This window comes from Hylaeus volcanicus, chromosome 1, assembly GCF_026283585.1.
Source record: "Hylaeus volcanicus isolate JK05 chromosome 1, UHH_iyHylVolc1.0_haploid, whole genome shotgun sequence".
Taxonomy (NCBI): domain Eukaryota; kingdom Metazoa; phylum Arthropoda; class Insecta; order Hymenoptera; family Colletidae; genus Hylaeus; species Hylaeus volcanicus.
In genome coordinates, this window is record NC_071976.1 from 146,606 (window position 1) to 157,044 (window position 10,439).

Genomic DNA, 10,439 nt, shown 5'->3' on the forward strand with positions numbered 1-10,439 from the left:
AGACCCCATACACGTGCTACCGCTCGGCCACTACCTTCCATCCTCTTCTTCGTTTTCTCCGTGTGAATTGATACGATATCTACGGTGTAGCCATTATTTGGGACGATAAACGAATAGAGCGATACTGCGCACCATAAAAAAATCTTTGCCTTTTCATATCGTCTTCGCTGGAATGTTAGCATTTTTTCGTGAACTTTAAGTCTTGAAAATCCGGGTCCATCGGATCGTCGGCGTCGCGTCGCGTCGTCCAGTTCAACAAAGAGGTAAGAGAGAAGGAAAGTAGAGTATCGTAAAGTAGGGTGTCGAACGGTCGGGAAAGAGAGGGGCAAGGCGCGTGCCATGCTTATTAACTTTTTTCCTTTCCGAGACGTATATATTATGTTTTCTTACTCGTTTGTCTTATTTTATCAGCGCTTTCGCAACGTTTTTTCGAAAGAGGAGGGAGCAAGTCGAATAAATTCAATTTCTTGCCGAGCCACGTGCGAACCAACCGCACAAATTCACATTTATACGATACGAAACGCTTGATCGCGATCAAACGTTTTCTCGCGTAAACTTTCTACACGTGAAGGAAAAGTTTCAGATGTTTGCGTTGTACGAACAAATTTGCTCTCTAGATTTTATGCTTTATATTCGTAACGATTAAATATGATAAAAGTACGAGTAATCGAATCGAAAGGCTTGGCTCGCGGACAAAAGTTTCGTTTCTCCCAGCCCGTGTATAGCTATTACCTACTTTTTCTCGAACATTCGCTTCCCTATTATGCCGCTGTCCTTCGTGTTTACCCCTTTTCGCTTGGCGCAGCACTTATTTTTCTTCGTTTAGTTCATTTCTTTCAGCGACCGCTCCCTTCTCTCTTTCTCTCTCCTGTTTTCCCACTCTCACGCGTGTACGCACGCGCGCCTGCGGACTTTTTTCATGTTTTTATGCATTGCTCGTTTTTCCCTTCCGAAATATAATTGGCGGTGCGATGCACCTGTCTTCCCCTCTTTCTCTCTCGGCCCGTTCGCCGCCCCGCCATGGTCAGACCCGGCCCACCCCATACCTACCGACCACTTCTTGTACTGCAACTTCTCTCCAGGTTATCCCACGATATCGACTTCCACGTATTCTGGCGCGTGCCACACTTGTACTCCAACTCGAAATCCATTGCACAAAGTTACGCGATGCAGCGGTCTCGGATGAAAAAGGAATTAACGCTACGGAAAACTTTCAGCATTCCTATTCTATTGTATCGGTGATACATCGAGCCGCAAAGCGCTCGATTCTCGGCTTTTCTTTTAATTAGATGCGAAAAAACGAGAGCGTAAAAGTGTAAATTATTACTTTATGTCACGCACATGTCTGCACTGTGGTGAGCGTATCATTTCGAACGCTCCAATTTTTTTCACGACGACAGACAGCTGGACGTTGAAAATAACAATCGACTCGAATAAGGAAAGTAAAATTGATATCTGTAATCTTATTTTCCAACGTTCGAGTTTTACGTAAGCTCTTAACCGAGTTAACAAATCGCGGTTGAAAAATATTACGACGGCAACGGAAGTTGATTCAGCTATGCAAGCATCGCCCTTGCGGATTAGGTCGAACGAAAAGACCGAATCGACCTGTGCGAACATCTTCGATCCCTTCGTTCTATCCCGATAAATCTTATGTTCAAACACATACCACTTGGACGTTTGTTTGATCGATAACAGGGTAGAGATGCGTTACTCTCCAGCTATGATGAAAGCAACGCTAACGCTAACGCTAACGCAGAGCAACGCGACGCGGTGACATCAACGAGCGGCAATTGAATATCGACTCGCGTATGGCTCCGCGTTCAAAGCACCGGCCAGAACCAGAAAGTATTAACGCAGCCAAAGCAAATAATCCTCGAAAACATCTTCTTTTCCGCGAGATCGAGGATCGAGTTGTTCAATTTTGCTGCGTTATCGATCGAAAGATACTTTAATCTTTTCCTACAGATATAGCGAGGAAGCCGGCAAAGGAAGCTGGTACGGTCGCGTCGTTCTCGAGGAGGGTTCGTCTCTGTTTCCTTCGAGGGAATCTCTTTGAAGAGACGGATTCGAGACGGTCCCCGTACCGCGAAGGATGAACTGCTTCTTCCAGTAGTTTTCGCCCTCCTCTTCTGTCGTCTTGTTTTCTCTGCCTTTGGTGTCTCTCTTACTCTCGCGTTTCATTCTCTACCCTCAACGGCTCGTGCAGGATTTCTTTCATAGCGAAGTAGAAATCATCGGGTTCTCTTTTCCATCGAGCTGGGCTTACCCCTCCTTCGTCTCCTTTTTTCGTTCGTCGTCCTATCACTCTACACTCTACGCTCTACGCTCTAAACTCTACACCACCATCACCCAATCCCCGCTCCCCGGTCTGAAAGAGTATTCTTCCATAGCTTTTCATAGAAAAGCGTCGATCTATACTATACCATACCACCTCGTGTCAGATATGGAGATTTATTTCCACGATTTCCACGTCTTTCTTCTTCGCTCCCTCTCAACGCTTGCTCGCTCGCCGACACCAGGGACACGAACTTTTATTGTCCAGATTCGATCGTGTCATGCCGATATTCGTTTCTTACAAAGGTTCTTCTATACCTTTTCTCTTTTTTTTTTTCGTCCACGCGACGCGACGCACCACACAGAGTCCTCGCTATAATGTCCGATTCGAAACGATCGAACATTACATCTACCTATAGTTGTCGTCTTTAAAAACAAACCACTCGTTTAATCCCCTACCGATTAAAATATTAAATTACCGGATAGATATAATAAATATGCTCGGTTGTTGTTGTTATTTAGACGATAGCATCGATACAGTGTTGTGTTAGAGCAAGCAAGCCGCAGACCCTTTTCCCTATATACACGAACAGAGCCGGGAATTACGTATTCGTACGCACGCATGGGCGGCCGCCTGCATATAATTATTTAATATTTCCATTGATTCGATCGCGACAACATAGGTGTGTATATATATATCTGCTTCTCGATGCATGTACAATGTTGGAGCTTTTGGATGTACGTTTTTATACAAGATTCATAAGAATTAAGAACCGTTGCGTTATCGAAACAAATCCACAGTTAACGTTAACGTACAAGGTATCGCGTCGTTAACTTCAAACTTTTGGCATTATTCTTTCATCTCGAAGTATACGTAGGATTTAATTATTTCACTTTTCAAATCGTTCAAATTACAGGATCGATAACGAAATCCTTAAACTAGCAAAGTAAACGTTTTCATTCCATTTGTATCGGCGGAATATAAAACCTATCCACGATTACGTTATTTTCCATATATACGTTACATACGGTAAAGCGTCGCGCGCGGTCGCGCCGTGTACGTGTACGTGTTCGTGTACGTGTACGTGATTATTCTATTGAAACAGCCATAGTGCCTGGACGAAAATAAAAATGAAACGAGAAGCCCTTTGAGTCGTATCGGCGCATAAAATGATAAATTAGATATGCATACACGACTAATGCGTACGCACGCGGTATGCAGGGATATCGTGTCGAACCGGCAGTGTGTCGGTAAGGGCTAATCCCAATTTGCATCCCGAAACTTCGACTCGATCCAGAAACCTGACTGCTCCCCTGATTTTCGGCATTCAGGTGGCATATGTCGCCCCTGTCTGTCAGACCTTAGAACCGAAACGTACGCTGATACGAAGACCGTGAACCGTGATCCGTGATCCGTGATCCGTGATCCGTGATCCGTGATGCGTGATCTGGCGTACATGCACCGATCTCGTATGGTGGCTTGAATGTGGTTCTCAACCAAATTCACCGGAAATCTAACTTTAACTACGTTTCTCTTTTATATGCCACGGAATAGGTAACATTTCTTCAGTTTCATTAACGAAAGAGAAATAATGGGTGCTCGATGAAAATGTTTGACGTGACATAAAGAAACTGTTATATTCGATTTCGATAAAGAGACGGTTCTCAGCTACTTCCACGAGATTTCGAGAGATATTTCGAAAACGGCAAACCATAGAAACCAAAAAACGCATCGCTGATAACACAGCCAATCTCGCGAGAGCTTCGGTCGGATATCGTTTGAGGGAAAATGATTGATTCTTAGGGAGTATTTAAAAAAATCACAGGCATTATTTGACCGTTAATTGCTTGAAAACCACTGGCCCCGTACGAACACGCATGTGTAGGCACTCGGCCAGATAAATGGAGGGCTGCGTGCCACCCCTCGCGCACGAGCGCTCTAAGCAAAAGAGGACAGACACATGAAATGAAAGAAGTATGAAGTGAAAGAGAGAGTATGCGCGTTTGTTGGTGCGAACCCACGGGGTCGAAGACACAAAAGAATAACGTCGCATACCATCACGGGGCTGAATCCACCCCTAAATTTCACTCTACTCCGCTTCTCTCGCGTATGCAAGGTTACCTTAACATTGCGATACGCGACAGTTCCGACAGAGACTGCGAGTACAGACGTGCAGTGGAATCTGAACGAAAAGACGAACGACGAAACTTCGAGTTCGAGTATTTATTCTTTACTCTTTAAACATAGGTACTCTAGAGATACGAGATGATAAGTAAATGCCAGGTTTAACGTACTGTTGGATCATTTAATATTTGAATAATCGATGGTCCGGCGATCAGATGGATGCAGTGGAATCCGTAAAAAGAAAAGCTCTACAAGTGGTTGCTAGCCAAGGAGAGAACCACTGTGCACGTGGCTGATGGGTGCGCACTGCACAGGGTGGTTGGATGAGTCTCGGGATATTTTTGGGGTGGGCAACAGGCAAGAGCACTCCGCGTAGCGTAGAGGGTGCCTCGGGCTTTTTTGGATCGGGTCGCTGCGTGTACGATTGAACGAAGGGAGACAGGACGAGAGAAAGAGAGAGGAATGTCGAGGAAGGAAAGAGAAACGAACACTAAAATCGAACGTGGCCAGGTCTGGTGGAAGAAGGGGAGCTGGAAGGGGGCAAAAACCATCTGCCCGCATATGTTATGCTCCATGGATATTGGACGCAAGCCATAAGAGAGAACCGCGCTCGTTGGAAAACCAGAAACCAACTATCTGTCCAGCCAACAGAGGAAGTCGGAAGCCGTGAACCTCCCAGAATAGTAGGAAACGTGTGTTTTTGTAATTAGGAAACGTGGCTCGAAAAAATATTGGAGACTTTAACGCTGACACAGGGAAAGAGAGTCCATCGTGTACGCTTTACGCTCTACGGTGTACATACGTGTTCCATCCACCGATCGGGGATTTCCAGTATACCTACATACGATATTTGACTAGTTTTAACAAACAAACAAGCCAACCAAGCCAAACGAGTTGTAGAATGAAAAGTTTAAAGAATCGCCCGTGTTATTTTTGAAATAATCGATAATATCAATTGTATCGTATATGTCCTTCGCGATATACTCGTACATATTCTATCTACAATAATAAAGGACGATGTAAAATTTGTAAATCGGCAAAAGCCATCATCCATTAATTAGTTAATTAATCGTAACGAATGTATTTTCGATGAAAACTCGTTTCGATTGTTGCTCGCGTGTTGGTTAATTTCGGCGAATCCAGGTGCAAACCACTCTCACCTGCGTTGCAACGAGGTACCTGCAAGTCACCACGTACGAAAGTGCGTTTCACTATCGACATCGTTCACGAGTAAACAGCCTTCAAATCAGTGCAAATTGATAAGTATTGCGTAAAGTGAAATATATTTTTAGCTCGACTTTTTATATCTCTATAAACCTGGAATTTACATTTATTATTAATTTACCAAGATATTTCTTTTCCGAATAGATCGTCTCGTAGGCGACAAATTAGTCCGTTAGATATCGTTTTATTCATTTGTTAGATATTTGGATTTTACGCTAGCCACCGTTTACGACACGGAAACATTCCTCTCGCGATCGCGTTCACGATGCATTGGCGTTCAAAATAAAAGGTCATTATCGTTACCGTGGTTGTGATTTATTTAAAAAAAAGATGGCATCGCTAACCGCATCGTAATGTGTTCGTCTCGATTGGCGATCGTTAACGATCGGTACGCGTGACAGGTACACATGTCTGGCTGGGAACCTGTGACCGCAGACTTAATCGCGAACTGGATGCAATCGAACTGTACGCTCAAACATCTTGGCGAGTCTTCCTGTCCTGAAAAATCTCCGAATAGCAAAGCGTCGTTGATCGGACGTTTCCTGACCGAATGACCAGCAACAGGAGCACCCCGATATCCGAGAGTTTCGAGATCGTCCCCTTTAAACCCTCGGAAGGGAAGGAACGGGACGATCATCGTATTGTCACGAACCAAACGAGATTCCGTTTGGACGAAACAGCACGCCAAAAGGCAGCTGGTCTCGCGTCAGACGTTTCAGGCACACGAACGAAGCGTGTCTGAAACGTTTGTCCCTCTTTCTCTTTCCTACCACGGTATCCACAGTCGTCTGATCGAGCATCTTTCTCGAGCACACATAGCACAGTGTCCGTTCCTTATTTGACCATCTCGTTCCCACCAGGAACAAGTGTGCTCGATTGGAGGAACAGAGATGACGCGTCAGCCACGCTTCGGCCACGCGACTCCAATCGATACGGGTGCCTCTCTTGTACCATGCGATTCTTGTAAGTCGTAAGTGGACCCTGCGGCACTAGGTGATTCTCGATAACAGTTGACTCGAACCTTCTCGATGGTAAACCGGATGAAATACCGTTCCTTTAATCTTGTACATATTGTATATGTACGTTCGCGAGTATGCTCGCGCGTGTCCTATGCCTATGGACACCCGTACTTGTGTTTTGGTAAGAAAAGCCCGCCGCGCTAGTTCCGCGGTGGAAATGGAAATGGTTCAAAGTAGGTAACCTACGTTTCACCTACACCTTACCACTTTGCTTTCGTTTAGTTTCTTTCAAGTTTACCAGAATACACGACTATGTATAGTATACGGTCTGATTAAGCTAGTAACGTTATTACAAGAAATTTCTATGCTATCTTTACGTACCATTTATACAAAGTTTCAATATTCAGGTGGTACAATGAAATAGGGATAAACGCGATGCGTGTTAAAAGTAATAGTTTTCAATGATTTTCATTGGCGAGAAGGCAGCGAAAAGTCTGGGCTTCTCGATTATAATCGTTAATGGTGTATCCTTGGTAGAATTTTGTCGCACATGCGTCATACTTCGCAGAAACCTTGGCTACAGCTTCGCGGTGGTATTTTCGCCGAAGGTGCAAAAAACTCGCGTTAGATCCGTTGGTGCGGATTAAACCGTGTAGCTCCGACTGCACCGAGCAAAAAAGGAAATTTCTTTTGCTCCTTTTGCGGTCGGACAAATCCTGGGAGAGGAAAGGCCTCGGATTTTTCGCTTCTGCCAGTTCGGATTGTACGTTGTACGGTTGTACGCGCCAATTATTTTGCCGAAATACAGTTTTATACGATACGTATGCACCAAAGCCAAAACGTACCTATCTTTGATAAATTCGTGGCAAATACTGGTTCTCGGTACGAAAAATATTGCGACGCGTTAGTTTGAATAATAAATAATTTCAAAGTAATTATAAAATGTTGAAATGTTGTGCGGCTCGCCATCACCGAACAAATTTACGATACAAACGGAATATTTTCACGAATAGAATTCGTTTCGTTAATTAAGCCGCGATGATTTGGAAAAGAATTTATAGCTTCGAAATCTAGCCGTACGGCGCGCGGCGCGTATACACATAACATCGTGTCACAGTGTATAACAAAAATATGTAGGCATTGGTCGTGCACACGTGCACAGGGGCACGCGTCACGACAAAGAACCCGCACCGATCCACCCCCTTTCTGGCCAGCTTTATACATCCCTTTTTCCCTCTGAGCGTGCCTAGTTCGAACCGAAACACCATTCGTTGGTGTCGGCGTCGTCGCACTGTTAACGTTTACTTTTTCATTATTCAGACACGTTTAGCTCTCACGATTAAATAAGTTTGTTTGTTAGTTTGGTGCTCGTTGAAAAGTCCGTTGCATGAAACGGATCCAGCCAATATCGCGAAAATCATTCTCACCGATAAACTGGAATAAAATCTACGTACGTACAAATTCACGAGTTCAAGACCGTCCCATAACCCATAACAGTACCGATAAAGCTGCGTAACATGTTGATCCAGGAGCTTCCGCGGCCGAACCGCGGCAACAAAGAAAAATGAACAATTTGTAAAGGGCAACTCGACTAATTCTTGCCACCGTGGACATTGAATGCCACGGCAGCGCAAGAAAAAGATTCTCAGAACGCAACAGCCCGAGTCGAGTAAAAAAGGGTCTTTCGATAAATTATTATCATCCGGATTTACGTATCCAGACAAACCAACTCGAACATCCGATCGGCGTTACGAAGCTAAGGTCTCGTTCACACCACGTATATATTACGGAATTTTGGTATTATCCGCGGTGTATCGATACAATTATTTGGCCGTTCGTAGTTTGATAACTTGATATGTTTATACCGGTGGACTTGTCCGGTTTGCACGAAAATACACGATGCCGCGGAAGATTTTGTGGACACGCTCGACAATGCGAGCCCAAACATTTTAAGATTCGTCTGCGTGCATAATCCTCGTGCGTTCGTTTTTCCCTGTTGCTTGCATTCGACGTGCGATCGGAGATTAAAGATTTACCCGTGAGGCTCTTCGAATCCGACTTTTTCTCTCTCTCCCTCTCTCTTCCTATATACATATATATATATATATATTTCGTATTGTACGTTCATCCCCAGTTTTGTCTGCGACGTTTACTTAGCCTTCTTGGTTTAGGTTCACAGGACGTAAACTAGATCGAGAATTTAGATAGTATCTCTGCGTAGATCTTTTCGTCCTATGAACGCAACAAAGGATATCGGCTACCGTCTATCGCAATTTCAAGATAGTTGCGGTAAATGCATTGTCGTGTGAATAATCGATAGCGTTAACATTACCGATACGTTAAACGTTCGATTCGAGTACGAAATGTTAGTCGCGATTCTTTCGCCACCGTTTAAGGTTAAGTTGCATTAAGGGTGTACAAAGAGAGGCGATGGTACATCATATTTTACATTAAATTCAAATCTGTAAATTGGATTTTTATACATATGTACATTTATGTGAACGCGGTAATTCGATTAGATTGTATTTTTAAATGGACCATTAATAATTATATTACAATCGCAAGAAATTTATATTTACAAGCACACCGGCTCGCACGAATCCTAATCGTAGAATCCAGTCGCAAATTATTCGAATAATAAGAACCCTAAGGGACCGCATGCAGTCCTCCGTATATTTCACACTATAAATTGAATCGTGCCCCTCGGTTATACAGGGTTGGGTCGCGCTCTCAGGCTTAGGTATACAGAATATAAACTAGATCTGGGCCAAATCCCTCGTCCCGAAGCTACAACCAGAACCAACAGGGCAACTTTCGAACGAATCGCGAGGAAATTTATGCGCTGCTGTTTCTTTTTCGAATAACAATTTACGAGCCGCAACTACCATTCTACTGTAATTTAATGCAACAATTCCGTATGTACATTGTATAATTGGTGTGACCGAAATCGTGACCAATAACAGACTCGAAATTATTAAATCGAACAGCTATAAACATACCGCGAATTTTTCTTGGATACGATTTCGATAGACATAATGGACATTCTATTTTAAACCTGGAACATTACCGACCTTCGAGAGTGCGCCGCCCCGTAACACGAAACTTCCGTGGCAAACCAATGTTGTTCTTCCTGTCCTGCGATGGGAAACTCGGAGTGGAAAGAACAAAAATTTAATATTAAAATTCGTAACACCTTCGAATGACGTGCTGTCATTTAGTTTTATTTCTAATCTACTATTCGAATAAATATCGTCGCGAAACGATCAACGATCAACGATCGGCAGATGCACCGAGAAATTGTTTTTTTCTCGTTATACGCAACCGATGCGATACCGATGCCGATTCCGACGACCCCGACGTCGCCATACAAAGGGATCGAGAAAATCGGATCAACGAAATAATCCTTTCTCTCTTCTCGAAAATCTTTTTAGCGAGGGAAAGTTTAAATGGAAACTCGGTCGGATAAGCGGGACAGCAGTCTGGTATTCCGTTTGGAAATGCAGATCAGAAAATACGTTTCTTTGGCTTAAACTTGAATGCTCCGTAGATCTGCATAATCCGCGATTGACACAACTACCAGATTACGTTGCAGCTAAATATTTTTAAACGAGCCCATTTTTCTTACGAGGAGATGATTTACATGTATAACGCCTTGTTCGTTTCGACGTTTCTCGCGTTGTTTCTTTGGTGTAGTAGACCTACATAAAAAGAACAAGAAAATAAATAATAGGGCTATCGTAGACTGTAAGGAAATGTTGGGAAAGTTGGTTTTGTTTTCCAAGTATTTGTATTCCGATAAATGTTCACAAAGGTCTCGAAATGACAGTTTCCAAGCAATGGATAGTACGCTAGTA